Source organism: Amblyomma mixtum, chromosome 1 (genome assembly GCF_055824585.1).
Source record: "Amblyomma mixtum isolate Tamu chromosome 1, ASM5582458v1, whole genome shotgun sequence".
Taxonomy (NCBI): domain Eukaryota; kingdom Metazoa; phylum Arthropoda; class Arachnida; order Ixodida; family Ixodidae; genus Amblyomma; species Amblyomma mixtum.
In genome coordinates, this window is record NC_143012.1 from 64,535,186 (window position 1) to 64,554,836 (window position 19,651).

Consider the following 19,651-nt stretch of genomic DNA (forward strand, 5'->3'; position numbering starts at 1 on the left):
CATACCCTGCAAAAGCCTGACGTCAGTCTTCGCGAAGCCGGATCATTCGAGAGTTCTTTCTCCGGCCTGTACGCTGGCCAGATGCCTGAAAGCCCATTGGACTGTCTATCCATCACAAGCGACGGCTGCATCGAAGAAGGAAACCCTGAAGATGAAAGCTGCTCAGACGATGCGATGGGGTCGGCTTCCCAGGTCAACTCGAGCTTCGAATATGCTATAGGGCCGCACAGCGTCCATCGCGACACTCGTTTTCCCGCGGCCGCCCCTTCCAGTCTCCAAACCATCTGGCGGCCTCAGCGAGGCAGGATGCAGTGGGACAACACGGTACCTCCTCTGACCGAACGCAACGTCGCAGCAGGTCTCCCGAAGAACCCGCCACTGGCGGCGCAAAGAAGTCTCACTGGAGGTTCCTTCCGCCAGGGCTGCCCCGATCCAAGTAGTGCCAACCGGCGCCACTCCTGCGAGCCGTGGTGCTTGGGAGAGCTTCCCGGGTACGAAGAGCGCGTCCTCACTGATGACGAGAAAAGGAGCCGCATCCTGCCGGAGGACTGGGAGCACCGACGGAAGGCGTGGCTGTTCCTGAAGGGGCTCCTGGAAGAGATGTGGCGACGCAAGGAGGTCGAGTTCAACGAGATGACCCTGCTTCTGCACGCGCACCGCGATGACGAGGCGCTGCACCTTGCGTTCGAGCAGAGGAGGGAGCAGAAGGCCATAGCCAAGGCCATAGACTTCGTGCAGTGGCTCGCCGACGTGCGACCTCCGGATGTGGTCGATGCAGAGACCCAGGTACGCGCGCCCCAGTGCGCCTGCAGACTGCCGCACTCTTAACGAGAGGCAGAGAGTTGTACCGTTGCTAAACTGTCCCTTTCCTGTCTAGAGAGATCTCCGTGACTATGGTTCACAATAGAGGACAAGCAGACATTACTAATTATGCTCCAGCCGTGCCGGTCTTGCTGCAATTTGTTGCAGGCTGGTTTGTGTCGTTATGCTGGGCGGGTAGCAAGTTCCGTAGTGTATGCACATACGAAAGATGCTAGCCGCAAAAAGATATTTCCTCCGCTTGCGTCTACTAGCGCTGTTACCACTCGTCTCGTGGGTCGTTGCCCAGACATGCAACGTCCACCAAATTCAGTCATGAGAACCGATCCCTGAGCTCTGCCGTGTGGCGTTCTTATAACTAACGTCCTCGACTTGTCTCACATTTCTGAGGTCACTTTTCTGGGCCAGTCATCGTAGAGGACAGGGTTGTTAATAATGCCACATCTGCACAGAGCTCGCTGATATGGGTCGTCCAAATGTGCGTATCAGGAAAGGGCATTGCTTTAGTTCGGCGCCTAAATAATCTCGTGACTCCATTCTTTTCTCTGCACCTCCACAGACTCCGACGGGATCGGATCCAGAAGAGGACACGCATTTCCTGGCAGGTGACGCTGCTGAGTGCCCCCCAATCGCTCCTCCCAGACTCCCCCGCTCCAAGAAGGCATCGGTTACCGACTCCGACTTAGACCAGAAGCGATCGCAGCGGTGGACCAATCGGCGCCAGGCCTCCTGGAGCAAAGTCATGCCATGGCTGGAGGCGTTGTTGCCGCCTGAAGCCGCCAACGATTCTCGTTCCAACGGTTCCCGCCCGGAATGAACAAAGCGCCGGTGCAAGTGGAGCAGACTCAGATTAATGAGCGGCATCCCAGGCATTCAGGACTGCGCACACAAGCACCTACACAAGTATGCCTTCGCGCTATGCCCTTGCGGTAGATTCAGCTCCGCACCACCCAGTTGACAGTAAAACCCCCAATGACGTACTGGGGACGTTCGGGACATCCGCAGGACGTCCGAAGGAGTCGCAGTGCCAATTGGGATATGTCTTGCCATTGGATTGTGGATTGTTGTCTGTGCGGACCGCGTCGTATGGAGCGCTGAGAGATGGATGCAACTGTAGCGCATTGACAGACTGAGTGAGAACATGAGTATAGTGGAAGTAGTGCATGGCGGTTGACTTTCCAGGCCACTGCACCGGGTGCCGCTGTTCCTAGAGTGAGGCATCTGCGTTGTTGTTGGCATATAGTGTTGGAGTGACTGTAATGTGACTGTTGTTTGTCGTACTGTTTTTTTCTTGTCTATTTTGTAGTAATTGCCCCGCATTCTTGGGTGGTAAAGGTTAATAAAAGTAGTAATTGTAGCGCATTCAGTGCTTTGCGTTAAACCGAAGTGAATACGAATGTGCTAGCCTTGCTACCAAATCGAGTACGAAGAGTGTAGTGTAAAACAATCAAATACGTATCGAATAGTGAAAGGACCGAATCGAATCTTAATCGAATATCTGATTATTCGCGTAATTGTGCTTATATATTCTCGCGAAAATGCGAAAGCCTTGTGGCGTGCTATGAATTAAAGCGGTAGGTGTCGATAGACACTGCACTGATGTACACTAGGGTACGCGCGACGCTATCAGTATACTTAGTTTGGTACAAGACTGCCTTCAAATTTTGACAGGCTTTTGAGTTAGGAGAGCATCGTCTTCGGTATGACATTGCCAGTCGTTAGTGACAATGAGAACACGTGACATTCGCGCCTCGGTGTGAAGTGCGCTTGCGTGTTTTGGATGTTTAGTGAACTACGGAAATAGAACCAAATATATCTATCGTAATTAAGGGTTATGGTTCTGGAGCTCCATTGTACTGAAAGAAATGGTTTATATGTGTAGAAGTATTTAGTGGAGCAGTATGTGATGCAGTGTAACCTAGATAACGATTAGTGGTTGGTAATCGGCAATTGCGATTTTAATCGATGGCCGTGACGTCACAAAAGCATTTGTTGGGCGAGTTGGTGTTTTTGATGATCCATAACTACAGCGCAAACGACAGGACAGAGATGAAGAAGGGACACCACACAGCGCTGACTCACAACTAAAGTTTATTGGATGCCAGAAGGTATAAATACCTCCCTGGTGGCCAGAAAGAATGCAGTCCACACTTATATGCGTGACTGACATAATAGTGTACCAGTCACGTGCCACCAAGCAAATCACATGCGCGAGAAAACAATATAAGCGGTGACAGAATACAATACAATCAGTGAGCAAGCACTTGTCAATATTCGCAATCAAGGTATCTTCTTTCTTTTTCTGACAACGCGACAGATGAAGCACTGATGCATTCTTCCCAGAGCCTACCTATTAAATGAGCTTCAATGATCTTCCTTGCTAACGAGTCACGGTTCTTTTCTAACACTGCACTTTCCTGATAGTTTGGCGCACAGACGTAGGTGTCATCGTCATCTTCATTGCCTTTGCAGTGCCTGCAATGTTTCGCCACGTGGCCAGAGATAGCGACACGGGAGACATTATACTCATGCTCTTTGAGTCTTTCGTTTAAACATCGGCCGGTTTGGCCGATGTATCGCTTACCACAAGACAGTGGAAGCGAATATACCACCCCTTCCTGGCAAGGCACGAACTGTTTTGCGTGCTTTATCGGGCACTTGCGCGATTCTTTAATCTCTGAATTTACATTCTTAATCAGGCTGGACAGTCGTTTGGGCGCCGAAAAGACGACATCAACGCCTGCATGTTTTCCGATTCTTTTCAGATTGCGCCACACTTTGTGAAGATATGGCAGCACAACAATCTTCCTTTTCTTCGTCTCTTTCGTACATTGAGCGCTGCCGTGTGGCGTTCTTATAACTAACGCCCTGGACTTGTCTAAAATTTCTGAGGTCACTTTCCTGGGCCAGCCTTCGCAGATGGATGGATGGAAAAACTTTATTTTCCTCAGAGAGCATGTGTGGACGATTCCGTGTTAGATGGCCATCAACCCATGGCTGACGGCGACATGGGTGGCCCACTCCACGGCCCTGGTCTGAACGACCGGGTCTGAGCTGGCCAACACGGCCTCCCACTGCTCGAGGGAAGGATCACGCATAATGTCCGCCGGTGGCGGTGCTATGCTGCAGCTCCATAATATGTGGTCATAGGTTGCCAATTCCTGACACCATTTGCACTCCAGCTGAATGCCCGGGTAGATTTTGCTCAACACGTATGGGTTGAAGAAACATCTAGTCTGCAATCGTCGCCAGACGCATTCCTGCGCCTTCACCAATTGCTTGCCCGGGGGTGGGTAAATCCTCCGCTCAAGTCTGAAATGGTTAGTAATGTCATGAAAGGATACCAGCACTTCTCTCGTGGACCTTCCCGGGACGTCCGGCTCACCTACTCGGCTGACGAAACCTCGAGCATTCATGTGAGCCGTCTCGTTCCCAGGGTTCCCAGAGTGTGCAGGTACCCAGACAATTTCCGCGCTGAAGACCGGGCTCTTAATGACGCCTCACCTGCACAGAGCTCGATGATATGGGTCGCTCAAATATGGATATTAGGAAAGAGCAATGCTCTAGTTCGGCGCCTAAATAATCTCGTAACTCCACTCTTTTCTCTGCATCTTCACAGGCTCCGACGGGATCGGATCCCAAAGAAGACAGGGCTTTCGGGTCAGCTGGCGCAGCTGAGTGCCCGCCAATCCCTCCTCCCAGAGTCCACCGCTCCAAGAAGGCATCGGTTACCGACTCCGGCTTGGAACAGAAGCGATCGCAGCGGTGGACCAATCGGCGCCAGGCCTACCGGAGCAAAGTCCTCACATGGCTGGAGGCGCTGTCACCGCTGGAAACCGCCAACGATTCTCGCTCCAACGATTCCCGCCCGCTTTGAACCACACGCCGGTGCATGTGCAGCAGATTAATGCGCGGCATCCTAGGCATTCAGGACTGCGCACTGTCGAAACTCGACGCCCACTCAAGCACACACAGCTAGGCTCCGCGCGGTGCTTTTGCTGTAGATTCAGCTCCGCACCATCCCAGTGGACATTAAAACTCCCATGGACGCACTGCGGACGTTCTGGACATCTGTAGGACGTCCGAAGGAGTTGCAGGGGCCATTGGGATATGTCTTGCCATTGGATTGTAGTCTGTGTGGACCGCGCCGTGTACAGCGCTGAGAGAAGGGTGCAGTTACAGCGCATTCAGAGACTGAGTCAGAACACGAGCACAGTGGAAGTGGTGCATGGCGGTTGACTTTCCAGACCACTGTACACGGTGCCGCTGACCCTAGAGGGACGCATCTGCATGTTGTTGGCGTAGCGCTGGAGTGACTGTAGTGTGACTGTTGTTTGTCCTACTCTTTTTTCTTCTTCTCTATTGTAGTAATTTCCCTGCATTCTTGGGCGGTCAAGCCTAATAAAAGTAGTAATTGTAGCGCATTCAGAGCTTTGTGTTACCTCGATTAGCTTTAGCAAGAAGTATACGGGAGCGGTGCTTTTTCAGAACCGAATCGAATATGAAAACGCTAGCCTTTGGCTCACATCTGACTCTCCGTGGATGTTTCTTTCCCCCATATGACTCTCCATAATTCACGTCATCGCTGACGTCGAGCAGAGTAGAACTTCGGCCCCCGCGAAGAAGTTCCGGTTTCGGTTCAAACAGCAAGGGTATAAATTCATTCTTCGAAGAAATACATTACATTAAAAAAAACGAATTCCGAAATTCTCGGCCTATAGTCATACACAGCACAGCCAGATTAAAACCAGCGATCTGCAGTCTTGCCACATACGTTTGCAGTGTGTCTTTCAAGCTCCCCAAGTCTTCCGGCTGTGGGAAATACGCCAAGCCAGTGAAGACGACGAAGCGGTCGTTCTGAAGTGCGAAGAAAAAGTGATCGAACAAGCCACAGCACGCGCTGGCGGCATGCGAGTCGGCAGAACCATTGTTCCATCGGGGCAAAAACTGGCGACGACCTGCAGCACGGCATACCGACGGCGCATCCCTAGCGGTTACCTCAGCCCTTTTAGGCAGCCCACAGAGCGCAGCGGCATCGAAGACTGCGGACATGCAGGCGGAAGGCTTCCACGGTGCTCCTCAAGACTGTCCTGATCTTCCTTCAACCCCAGCAAGCAGTCGTGGCGCCTGTGCGATTTCTGAAAAACTACATTATCACTGCAAAAATTTCCAGGAACCCGGAGACGCGGACACAGACAGTCCATCGGTGTGTTCTGATGAAATCAACCATATCCTGCAAAAGCCTGATGTCAGTCTTCGCGAAGTCGGATCATTCGAGAGTTCTTTCTCCGGCCTGTACACTGGCCAGATGCCTGAAAGCCCATTGGACTGCCTATCCATCACAAGCAACGGCTGCATCGAAGAAGGGAACCCTCAAGATGAAAGCTGCTCAGACGATGCGATGGGGTCGGCTTCCCACGTCAACTCGAACTTCGAATATGCTATAGGGCCGCACAGCATCCATCGCGACGCTCGTTTTCCCACGGCCGCCCCTTCCAGTCTCCAAACCAGCTGGCGGCCTCAGCGAGGCAGGATGCAGTGGGACAACACGGTACCTGCTCTGACCGAACGCAACGTCGCAGCAGGTCTCCCGAAGAACCCGCCACTGGCGGCGCAAAGAAGTCTCACTGGAGCTTCCTTCCGCCAGGGCTGCCCCGATCCAAGTAGTGCCAACCGGCGCCACTCCTGCGAGCCGTGGTGCTTGGGAGAGCTTCCCAGATACGAAGAGCGCGTCATCACGGATGACGAGAACAGGAGCCGCATCCTGCCGGAGGACTGGGAGCACCGACGGAAGGCGTGGCTGTTCCTGAAGCGCCTGCTGGAAGAGGTCTGGCGACGCAAGGAGGTCGAGTCGAACGAGATGACCCTGCTTCTGCGAACGCGGCGCGATGCCGAGGCGCTGCACCTTGCGTTCGAGCAGAGGAGGGAGCAGAAGGCCATAGCCAAGGCCATAGACATCGTGCAGTGGCTCGCCGACGTGAAACCACCGGATATGGTCGATGCAGAGACCCAGGTACGCGCGCCGCAGTGCGCCTGCACACTGCCGCACTCTTAACGAGAGGCAGAGAGTTGTACCGTTGCTAAACGTTCCCTTTCCTGTCTAAAGAGATCTCCGTGACTATGGTTCACAGTAGACGACAAGCAGACATTACTAATTATGCTCGAGCCGTGTCGGTTTTGCTACAATTTGTTGCAGGCTGCTTTGTGTCGTTATGCTGGGCGGGTAGCAAGTTCCCTATAGTGTATGCATATACGAAAGATGCTAGCATCAAAAATATATTTCTTTGGCCTGCGTCTACTAGCGCTGTTACCACTCGTCTCGTGGGTGTTTGCCCAGACATGCAACGTCCACCAAATTCAGTCGTGAGAGCCCATCCCTGACCACTCCCGTGTGGCGTTCTTATAACTAACGTCCGCGACTTGTCTCACATTTCTGAGGTCACTTTTCTGGGCCGGCCATCGCAGAGGAGAGGGTTCTTAATAATGTCGTATCTGCACAGAGCTTGCTGATATGGATCGCCCAAATGTGGGTATTAGGAGAGAGCAATGGTTTAGTTCGGCGCCTAAATAATCTCGTGACTCCATTCTTTTCTCTGCATCTACACAGACTCCGACGGGATCGGATCCCGAAGAGGCCACGGATTTCCTGGCAGGTGACGCGGCTGGGTCCCCGCCAATCCCTCCTCCCAGACTCCGCCGCTCCAAGAAGGCGTCGGTTACCGACTCCGACTTAGACCAGAAGCGATCGCAGCGGTGGACCAACCGGCGCCAGGCCTCCTGGAGCAAAGTGGTACCATGGCTGCAGACGTTGTTGCCGCCGGAAACTGCCAACGATTCTCGCTGCAACAATTCCCGCCCGCTATGAACAAAGCGCCGGTGCAAGTGCAGCAGACTCAGATTAACGGGCGGCATCATAGGCATTCAGGACTGCGCACACAGGCACCTACACAAGTATGCCTCCGCGCTATGCCCTTGCGGTAGATTCAGCTCCGCACCACCCAGTGGACAGTAAACTCCCAAGGACGTACTGCGGACGTTGGGGACATCGGCAGGACGTCCGAAGGAGTTGCAGTGCCATTTGGAATATGTCTTGCCATTGGATTGTTGTCTGTGCGGACCGCGCCTTATGCAGCGCTGAGGGAAGTATGCAACTGCAGCGCATTAACACACTGAGTGAAGAACATGAATATAGTGGAAGTAGTGCATGGCGGTTAACTTTCCAGGCCACTGCACCCGGTGGCGCTGATCCTAGACTGACGCATTTGTTGTTGTTGGCACAGCGCTGGAGTGACTGTAGTGTGACTGTTGTTTGTAGTACTGTTTTTTCCTTGTCTGTTTTGTAGTAATTGCCCCGCATTCCTGGGTGGTAAAGGCTAATAAAAGTAGTAATTGTAGCGCATTAAGTGCTTTGTGGTACCTCGATTAACTGAGGCAAAGAGTACATGCGAGGGCGCTTTTTCAGAACCGAAGTGAATACAAATGTGCTAGCCTAGCTACCAAACCGAGTACACAGAGTGTAGTTGAAAACAAACACGTATCGAATAGTGAAAGAGCCGAATCGAATCTTAATCGAATATCTGATTATTCGCGCACTTGTGCTTATATATCCCCGCGAAAATGCGAACGCCGTGTGGCGTGCTATGATTTAAATCGGTAGTTGTCGATAGACACTGCACTGATGTACACTAGGTTACGCGCAACGCGGTCAGTATACTTAGTTTTATATAAGACTGCCTTCAAATTTTCACAGGCTTTTGAGTTTGGAGAGCGTTCTCTTCGGCATAACATTTCCAGCCGTTAGTTACAATGAGAACACGTGACATTCGCGCCTCGGTGTGAAGTGCGCTTGTGTGTTTGGGCTGTGTAGTGAAATACAGAAATAGAATCAAATATACCTATCGTAATTAAGCGTCATGGTTTCGGAGCTTCATTGTACTGAAACAAATGGTGTGTATGTGTACGAGTATGTAGTGGAGCAGTATGTCGTGCATTGTAACCTAGATAATGATTGGTGATTTGTAATCGCTAATGTGATCGGCAATTGTCATTTTACTCGATGGCAATGACGTCACGTTATCTTTCTTTCCATCGGATTTGCTGTACCATCTGCGAGTACACATACGCCGCTTAAGTGTCTCACAATGGGACTGGTAATGCTTTCGCTTTAAAACGAAAAACTATCCTGAAGGAATATATTTATAGAAACCGAAATCGAAACAGGTGAGAAAAGAAATTCGGTCATAAATTAGCGGTCGTAGGCGAATACCACATCGTGATCCCTCTACATTGATGTCTCGGACATCATTACAAAGAAGAAAACACCCAAAAAAGAAGACACGGATTTCCTGGCAGGTGACGCGGCTGAGTCCCCGCCAATCCCTCCTCCCAGACTCCGCCGCTCCAAGAAGGAGTCGGTTACCGACTCCGACTTAGACCAGAAGCGATCGCAGCGGTGGAGCAATCGGCGCCAGGCCTCCTGGAGCAAAGTCCTGTCATGGCTTGAAGCGTTGTTACCGCCGGAAACCGCCGACGATTCTCGCTCCAACGGCTCCCACCCGCAATGAACAACAACCCGGTGTATGTGCAGCATATTCAGATTAATGGGCGGCATCTTAGGCATTCAGGACTGCGCACTGTCCAAACACGGCACCCACACAAACACACACACAACTAAGCCTCCTCGCGGTCCTTCTCAGTAGAATCAGCTCCGCTCCATCCCAGTGGACATAAAAACTCCCGTGGACGTACTGCGGACGTTCGGGACATCCGTAGGACGTCCGAAGGAGTTACAGTGGCCATTGGGATGTCTTACCATTGGTTTGTTGTCTGTGCGGACCGCGCTGTGTGCTGCGCTGAGAGAAAGATGCACCTGCAGCTCATTCACAGACTGAGTCAGAACACGAGTATAGGGGAAGTAGTGCATGGAGGTTGACTTTCCGGGCCACTGCACCGGGTGCCCCTGACCATATACTGACGCCTCTTCATGTTGATGGCATATAGTGTTGGAGTGTCTGTAGTGTGACTGTTGTTTGTCCTGCTGTTTTTTATGCGAAGCATATTACTAGAGGTACACTACAGCCCTTCGCCATGGTTACGCGCCGTGCACACCACGTGGTACAGTGACGTCACACCACGTGACATACCACGTGACACATGACGTCACGACAGAGGAAGACGGAGGTACACTACAGCCCTTCGCCGTGGTTACACGCCATGCACACCACGTGGTACAGTGACGCCACACCACGTGACATACCACGTGACACATGGCGTCACGACAAATCGCCGTCACGCGCTGGGAGAGGGAGAACGATACCATCGCAGACACCGGAATGCCCTCGAGCGGCATTCCCGCGTATTTCGAACGCGCGTTCACACTCGGTGTAGGTGAAACGCTCGCTCCACCGGGCAGGCGGACGCGGCTTCCGTGGCAATCCAGGCGCTCATCCAACGAGCGTCTCAGGGTTAGTCGGCGTTCCGCTGTAGCCATGCCGTTGTCTTCCCCCACGACGAAGGCTTCTAGTGGCTGTATTAAAATGACCAAGTATTCAACCAAGGAAAGCCATGTATTACCAAGCCTAGCCATCAATATGCTTCGCATCTGACCAGGGTTAACCAAGTTAAGCCTCAGCCATTTTTTCTTCTCTATTTCGCAGTAATTGCCTCGAATTCTTGGGCGGTAAAGATTTAATAAAGGCAGCAGTTTTAGCGCCTTCCACGCTTTGTTTTACCTCAATTATTGTAGGGGAGGGGTATGCGAGCGGTGCTTTGTCAGAACCGAACCGAATACGAATGCCTTGCTACCGAATCACGTAAAAATAATTAAAAACAAACGTATACGGATCAATGAGTGAAAGAAACGAATCGAATCTGAATCGAATATCTGTTTATTCGCTACTTGTGCGAATGTATTCATTCTAAATAGCGAAGGCCTTGTGGCGTGCTATGAATTAAAGCTGTAGATGTCGATAGACTCAGCACCGATGTCCACTAAGGGGTGTATCGATCGCTTCATGCAGAGACGCGACACATCAGTAGCTAGGCCAGAAAAGACGCCCGGTCCTTTATTGCGCATAGATTTATAGCTGCGGCTGCAGCGAGGGAAAGGGAAAGGAAGAAGGGGCGTTGACATGTTATCAGGCCGCTTGCTTGATAGCCACATCTGATACATCTTCTTTCCTCTGTGAAAAGATCAGTTTTGACAATGCTCTAAGAAATTTGCCGAAACTTGTGATCATAAGTCAGCCGTTTAGGTTCCATGCGTGGCCGGGTTGTCCTGCGTGGAATGGCTGGCATGGTTGATCCAGCAGCTGCACCTGATGCTGTGAGCTGCGTGCTTGTGGCAAGTCCATCACGTGGCAAGTCCATGCTTGATCCACCAGCTGCACCTGATGCTGTGAGCCGAGTGCTTGTGGCAAGTCCATCACGTGGCTCACCCTGGCCATCGGCGGTACCAGGACTTGAAGTTCTTCTAGCCTCGGAGCGGATGTCCGCGTCGTCGTCGCTGTCATCGATGACGTTGTAGTGCTCTTGGGTTCGCAGCAGATGTTGCCTATTACGCCTTAAGCTGGAACCGCATGGCGCGTTTTTGGGCGCGATTGCCGCGCGGATGGTGGGACGCGCGCGTTATTCTGACGCGTACCCAGCATAATCCAACATGAAATCGCGCCGCCGCGTGGTTCTACGCTTGTAGAAAAAAACGCCTCGCGCTGCGCATGCACTGACGTCACGGCCAGCGTCCACCAATCAGCGTGCAGGCAGGTGTCATTTTGGTTTTTCGGTTTGCCAACAGATGGCTCTGCTCTCCGCGCATCTCGGCGGCACCTTTTTGGGGGAACTTTGCTCTTTCCTCTGAGGAGCTGGCTGTACTGTTGAGCACGTTCAAAGAGCCACGTGCATTCACGCATCGTGTTCGTTCGCGCGTAGTGTTCGGCCAACATGTACAAGACAACCTTTAACGAGGTATAATTACATGAAGATTGTTTTTATTGTAGTGTCCTGTAAATTAAAGGGCATATTATGTATGCGGTAACAGAAAATTCACCTCGTTGGCAGTTGTGTGGTCTGGCAACCCGAAAAAACGCGGCGCGACAGCGCCGCTTCATTTTTCTCGTACGGGTGCTCGCGCGTCGGCGGCAACGCGGGCGTTTGCCGCGCGTCGCGTTTTTCGCTCGCGAAAAACGCTCCATGCGGTTCCAGCTTTAGAAGACGGTCGTTGTCCATTCTCACGATGTGGGATCGTGGAGCCACCTTCTGGAGAACCATCGCTTTGCGCGACCATTGGCGGTCGTCACGAACCCGCACCGTGTCTCCTTGCTGCAGTGGAGGCAGTAGTTTGCCCTTGGACGACTGGCGGTGCTTGACTACCGGGCGCTCCTGTTCGACGCTGCATTCAGGCAGAGTAGTGCGCAGCCGACGACCCTGCAACAATTCTCCCGGTGATTGTCCGTCCTCTAATGGGGACGCGCGATATGATAAAAGACCCATCCAGAAGTCGTCACGAGACTCTGCAGTTTTCTTCATAATACGCTTCACTATTTGTACTCCTTTCTCGGCCAAACCATTCGACCGCGGAAATTCAGGGCTCGAAGTAATATGGACAAAGTCACAGCGCCGTGCAAACTCCGCGAACTCTTGGGAAGCAAACTGAGGTCCGTTGTCGGTACACACTTGGGCAGGAATTCCGTACCGCGCAAAAATAGACGCAACCTTTGTAATGACTTCGCGCGCAGTGGTGACGGCGAGTTTCTCAACGTCTGGAAAGTTTGAATGCGCGTCAAACACCACTACGTACATGTCACCAGCGAAATGAAAAAGGTCGATTCCCACCCGGTGCCATGGCACCTTGGGTGTTGGCCACAAAATAAAAGGCTCAGAAGCTTGCTTGTAGGCGTACTTTTGGCATGCGCTGCATTTGCGAATGAGCGTTTCAATGGCACTGCCCATTCCTGGCCAGAAGATCAGGCCCCGAGCTCTGGCTTTACTTTTATTCAGCCCAAGATGTCCCGCGTGCAACTTCTGCAGCATCTCCACTCTCATTGTCTTCGGTACGACAATTTTGCATCCTTTCAGCAGTATTCCATCAATTTTGCGATAGTTCTGCTGCAAATGGCTTTAACTCTCCTTCAATCTTAGTTCCTTGTGCCACCTGCTCCAAGACTTTACTCAAGTATGGATCCGCTAAAGTCTCACTTTGCAGGCGCCGTTTTGTTGGTGTGCTTACTATGCTTGAGAGGACCTGTACAGCATGAACGTCGACGGAATTCCTGCCCAAGTGTGTACCGACAACGGACCTCAGTTTGCTTCCCAAGAGTTCGCGGAGTTTGCACGGCGCTGTGACTTTGTCCATATTACTTCGAGCCCTGAATTTCCGCGGTCGAATGGTTTAGCCGAGAAAGGAGTACAAATAGTGAAGCGCATTATGAAGAAAACTGCAGAGTCTCGTGCAAAGGGCTCAAATGGCTCGGACTCACTTTGTACCCGCATACGAAATACAAGCCTCTCGTAGACTTCGTTTTCTTTTCCGTCGAAGTAACTGTCAAATTTCTTGAGCAGCGTGTCGTAATCATCTTTGGACTCATCTTTCGCGTAGCTGAAGTTGTTGTAGATGTCCAGTGCCTCGTCGCCGGCAGCGCTTAGAAGGATCGCTGCTTTGACTGCTGCTGACTTTGGGGTGGCGGTCGACGTCGCTGTCAGGAACAGTTGCAGCTTCTGCTTGAATATTAGCCAGTTTCTTCTGACATTCCCAGTCAACTGAAGTGGTCCCGGCGGTTTCACGATGTCCATTCCTTCGGCTGCTTGAATAATCCAGCTGGGCACACCGGGCCACTTCTGACACCATGTATCGATCGCTTCATGCAGAGACGCGACACATCAGTAGCTAGGCCAGAAAAGACGCCCGGTCCTTTATTGCGCATAGATTTATTACAGATACCTGCAGCGCCCAAGGGCATTATTGCAGATTTATAGCTGCGGCTGCAGCGAGGGAAAGGGAAAGGAAGAAGGGGCGTTGACATGTTATCAGGCCGCTTGCTTGATAGCCACATCTGATACAAGGGGCATGCGGTATGTCAGCGAACTGGGTGTTTCATCCAAGATTCCTATCAAATTTTTATTGGCTTTTTGAGTTACAAGAGCGTTGTTTTCGGCTTAGGATTGTCAGCCCTGGAGTCTATCAGAATGCAGCATGCACTTATTAACTAGCAAGCTGGCTAAAACTAACTGTTGCAATTAAGCTCCTCAATCATTCAGAGGGTTGTAACCCCCCCCCCCTCCCCACAGCCCCCGTAAGTGACATCCGTATCTGTTTTATAGATTTTATGCGAAGCATACTAGCCGCACAACCGAGCTCTTCCTTGCTGCGCCGCGCGCGGCCGCGTAGCTACCACTTGACCTACATCGGCGCACCACGTGGTATGACGTCACAACAGCTGTGAAAGCTGGGGCTCAACTCGTGCGCTCGCTTGCGGACGCGCAGCCTCCATCCTAGGCTTAACCATAAGCTAAGCCAGGCCATTTTTTTTCGTCAACACCGCAGCGTAAGGAATTCTGGGGCCCCACACGGGCGAAAGCGAAGCAGTGCGGCAAGAAAAGGCGCTAGCCACGCCTACAAGCTTCACACAGCGGCGCAGGTGTCACGTGCAGACCTTTGGCTTAAATGTAGGCACCGTCCCACATCCAAGGTTGTTAATCGAGAATAGATAATTCTCACGAGTTACACAACGCGCCATTGGTCGACTACCCCCCCCCCCCCCCCGCCCGTATAATTGTTTTATACCCCGTGCGCATACCGTAGATCCGAGTGATGTGTCACGCGCCTGGACATGACCGTTTTTTGTTCGAAAAACACGCTAGGCGGCTGCCAACAATATCCTCCCTTCGCAATCTCTACAGGTGTACTGGTACAGGGTGTCGCGGTCGGGATACGAATTCCCGAAAAAATTGCGTTGCGGAATGCGAAAAAGCTTGCTTTCAGACTCGACATGTATTACATACGGGTGTGAGTGAAATACGACTGCGGTCAGACTTCCGGGAATCCGACGGTCCAATTTTACGCATAGCGACTACACGTGTAGCGGGCTGCCATCGACGCACGATGTGAAGAATAATTGTTTCCATCCCAGAGTTGTCTGGTATCTATAGCTGAGCTGGACCGCACCCGACCACACAGCGTGTCGCTGCATCCGCGCAAGACTGACCATGAGGCGTCTATCTCTGTTTGTCGTCCTCCTCATCCGGCTTGAGCTCACCTCAGCGGATTACACTCGGTACTTCTATCAGGTATTCCAAAGACTCGCTACTACTGGTACCAGTCTTGAGATTACTATTCGGAACTGATACACAGGATCGCCACTTTAGATACAAAGTTGCACGCAGTCGCTCTTGTGAATGGATTGAAAAGAACGCATGTGAATGTGAACAGAGGTGGTCGGGGTGTTACTGGCCAGGCCCATAGTGCCGAAACTGCCGACGAGGTTGCGTGCTCGTAGTCATCTGATCTGCATAGACAGTTGCCCGCGGGACACCAAGCGGTATACATCAGTGTTGTTTGGGAGGAGGGCGGGGGGGGGGGGGGGGAGGGGGCGATCTCATATTTAGGGTTAGTGGAAAAGTTCTAGGCAGATATAGGAGGATCGTTAAATGCTCGCTTTGAGTGACACAAGACAGGCTCTGTACAATGGCAAAACGTCGAAAGTTCCTCCTTCCTGTGAAGGCCATTCTGACCAGTTCCCTGGTCATCGTACACGGTTCCAAAGACCGCCATTCCACTCCTTCTCGTGCGCAGGAAACGAAGACGCGGCCCATCCTGCTGTATGAGTGCTACCACACGGGGTACACGGTTCAGCCCGAGAACGCTGTCAACTTCACCATCCTGTGCGACTGCACAGGCGCCACCGGCGATGCGTGCACAGTCCGCACGTGGACTGCCCCTAGCGGCAAGGCTGGAAACTACCAACAGTAGGTGGCCGCGGCACCGCACGTTGGCTTATGACACAGCAAACTCACGTGGATACGGAGCTGTTCGATCAGATATGCCCATTAACAAACTGCTTTTCAGAGCATGGCTATTCCAATGGCCACCTTACGGAGATTAGTAAGATCGCTGTATGCACTGAGAAGGTTGCGCTTTTTCTAATCTATTTTCTCGTTACAGTGCGTAGCGCGCTTTGTTCCCCGACACGATGCTTCCGACTGAGCGACGTCTCTACACCGCTGTGTTCACGCTGAAGGTCTTGCTTGTAGCGGACAAAGTATAGAGTCTTCAAGTGCAGCGGTAGTATAGCGTCGGCAAAAGAAGTGCAAGTTGTCGAAGATAACAAGGTAACTCGTTCAGCTGTGTATAACAACAAGAACAGCGTCTGCAGGGGCGTGAAGAAGCCGTCATCGCGGTGTAGATGTCCAATTAGCGGAATCGAATGGCGCCGAGAACAGCGCGAATTGGATGAAGAAAGTGTGTAATTTACTCTTTAGTTAGCTGGGCTCAATGATGTGTACTCACACGACTTCACACGCATTCGCACGTAGACATGTCGTTCCAGTTCTGGCCGGTCTTTTATTTCGGGCTACATTCGAGGTTATATATCTTTCCTTCCCTTGATTTGAAAGTTTTCGGCGCCGGCTTGCGCAAGTTCAAGCATGCATGTACAGGGTCACTCACACTTAGAGGGAACACGGCTCCGCGTGGCCACGTACCTGCGCAGTGCCATTGCCTCTCACCCGTTCATGAATCTCTGCAGAGTGGTGCATGAGAAGAGAGAACTCGACGTGCTGCTTCGTGTCATCTGCCCATTTGCACGGGTTTGCTACCCGCTCGGTCGCAATAGTGCTCCACGTGTGCGCAGCCACGCGGAGCCGTGTTCCCTCTAAGTGCGATTGACCCTGTAGGTGAGTGCTGGCATAGACGTGCTGGTACAGACGTGCTGGCATATATCTATAGAAGTGCTTACATACGCAACGCCTTTACGCAAGTTCTGGCGTAGATAACGATTGCGATAGTCTACAATGCGAAATTTGAGCGCAGCTCTTCATACGCCACTTGCCAGCGCTGGCGGGGGCGTGTTACGCTTCCGGTTACGCTTCCGCTTCCGTGGCAGCCATCTTCCGGTTGTCCCATCTTCCGGTTCTGGCGTGGCGGTAACACGTCACGCAGACTACGCCGATGACTACGACGCGGAATACGGAAACGGTTGCCTAAGAACTGCGCTTTAAAATTTAACATTCACAAACGTAAAAGCCGCAACAAGTGGCGTCTTAAGTGGAAGTATTGTCTCTAAATGCTGGCCGATACCATTTTTCACGACACGTTGGCCAATTCGCTCTAGTCCGTTTAGCGGAAGAGCATATCTTGGTCATGATTCAAAGCGGAGTAAATTTTTTCTCTCTCTCTCTCTTCGAGTTAAAGACAAACGCGTACCACACTGAAGGGTGTTGTGACTGCTTGTTTATTTCTTCTTTATTCTTGCATACAGGGGCCAGCTCCAGTACACATACGACGATACGAGTGATTCGGTCGTTCTCACGTCAGGCGGTAAGCCCCAAACACTCCCATTTTATTTTAGAAAGAGTGCAATTAATTAGCACGTTTTGGCACTAATTGAAGATCTTCAAATCAGAAAAAAAATTACTTGCACCATCTTCTCTCCCTGAAGCTACTTTCTAGCCTTCTGCGAATTCTTTTTAGTGCTCGCCGTTGGAACGCTTGTAAATCTATTGAAAACGCAAATATATTACTGACTTTTATAACAAGTAACACAGACGTAGGGGTCTCAATTTGCCATTGAGTTTCTCAGGATTAGCTAGAGTGGAAACAAGCGCCGACGTCTCTGCGAGGTTCTTAAAGATCCCCTCATATGCCGTGGGAATGCCGCGTTGTGCATTGTTCGTATTGTATCAACTGCTTGCATAATGAACGCAGTCTCGTGAAGAGCACACCGCCTACAACGGAACTGAAAAATGCAATTTTCTGAATATTTATCTACATATTGAATTGAATATCTATTGATTGCAATGAAATACAGGAATTGGACCTTGGACGAAAAGCGACGAGTGTAGGTTGAGAGGTGCCCGAGGACCAGTAAAGCAAGTTAAAAAAAATTAAAAGGCGGAGCAACAGATCATATGGACAATCACATGAAAATATGACGTAGAGTACGACGAGACATAGTAAAGGACGGCGAAATTTACGCTCACGAATCAAAGAAATCAAAAACGTGGGAAGTAGTAAGTTACTATAAGACCGTCTAATAGCATGCAAAGCTTCGTGGCGTGAACCTAACGAAAAAAAAATTCGCACTGGCTTACCTCGGCTATGCCAGGATATACGTTGCGAAAGCAAGCGCAACAACGAGGCAAGCGGTGTGACGTCATACCAGATGGCGCGGCGTCCGCCAGCTGCGGCGGTTGCTAGGCAACGGCTCAAGGTCGGTCTCCGTGCCTCCTCGGAGCACCGCCACAGCGAAATCGCAAGTTCGTGGCCAATGTAGCTGTCGCTACAAAATGCTCAAGGCAACGCTCACCTCGGCGACGAAAGCAAGGTCTGGGCTGCATTGATGAAATACAATTTAAAGGCCTTCATGCGTGCTCTAAAAATGACTGGGTTGTTTATACAGTGGTGATTTAGCGTTGTATGGTAAAGTGAATCAAAGCTCTGGTTGCGGATAATGTTCACGTTCGAAGAACGCCCAATTCTTGCTTGCTTTTGGTGAGGGAACGGTTGTTTTTCTTTTATGCGTATGTCCAGCGAGATTCTTCATGAAGTTGAATAGTCTTTGCAGCGAGGCAGTGCAAAAAGCGATGCGCAAACGTGGAAGCACGCAAAAAATCCTGAAACTTGGAAATAAACTTCCCGTATGAGCGCGGCAACACGCACCAGCAAAGAGTGTAATTGCCTTCGTTTAAAGCGCGAGTATGACGTTTAGGTTTGTTTCAGATGCTCTGTCACAAACAAGGTGGCGGTAATGTATGAATGACTGAAATAACTAATGGTAAATTGTAAGGTTATACTTCGGGGGAAACTCATTCCGACATTCAGAGAACAAGTATGGTATGTATATTAGGGTTTAACGTCCCGAAGCAACTCAGGCTATGGGACGCCCGTAGTGAAGGGCTCCGGAAATTTCGACCACCTGGGATTCTTTAACGTGCACTGACATCGCACAGTACACGGGCTTCTAGAATTTCGCCATCATCGAAATTCGGCCGCCGCGGCCGGGATCGAACCCGCGTCTTTCGGGTCAGCAGCCGAGCGCAGTAACCACTGAGCCACCGCGGCGGGGTTCAGAGAGGAAGCCTACAATGCTTTCAATGAGCATTACATGGTCAGACCATGGCATTTGATAGTCGAAAATGACCGCTAGCGATTTGATCCTGTCTGCAATTTTAATAACGTTATTTTCTAGCTTTAGGTGATTGCTTACAGTAATACTCTGGCTAAGGGGCCCGAAAATAGATAGCCTTGATCTTGCTAGAGTTAGCAACAAACCATTAGCTCTGGACCATTTGTGGAGAGCAGAAACGATCAGGTTTGTTCGATTGCTTATTTCGTCGGCTGAAGAGCTGCTAAGGAAATGACTTCGCAATATGAATGCACGCCCCACCCCCAAATGTTTTTTTTTTAAATTTCGGGGAAAAAACCGCGCTACAGCCTTCTTTATTCCCTTTGGCGATGCTTATTATCCAAAGGAGGAAAATGTTTTAAAAATCGCAGAAAAAAAGCAATCCGAAGGAAAAATTCCTGTCTTCTCAGAAGATTAATTATGTAACTTCAGCCGGGTCCTCAGGTATCCATTTTGTGACTCAGAAATGCTTTCACGGTGTGAATTGTATATATATT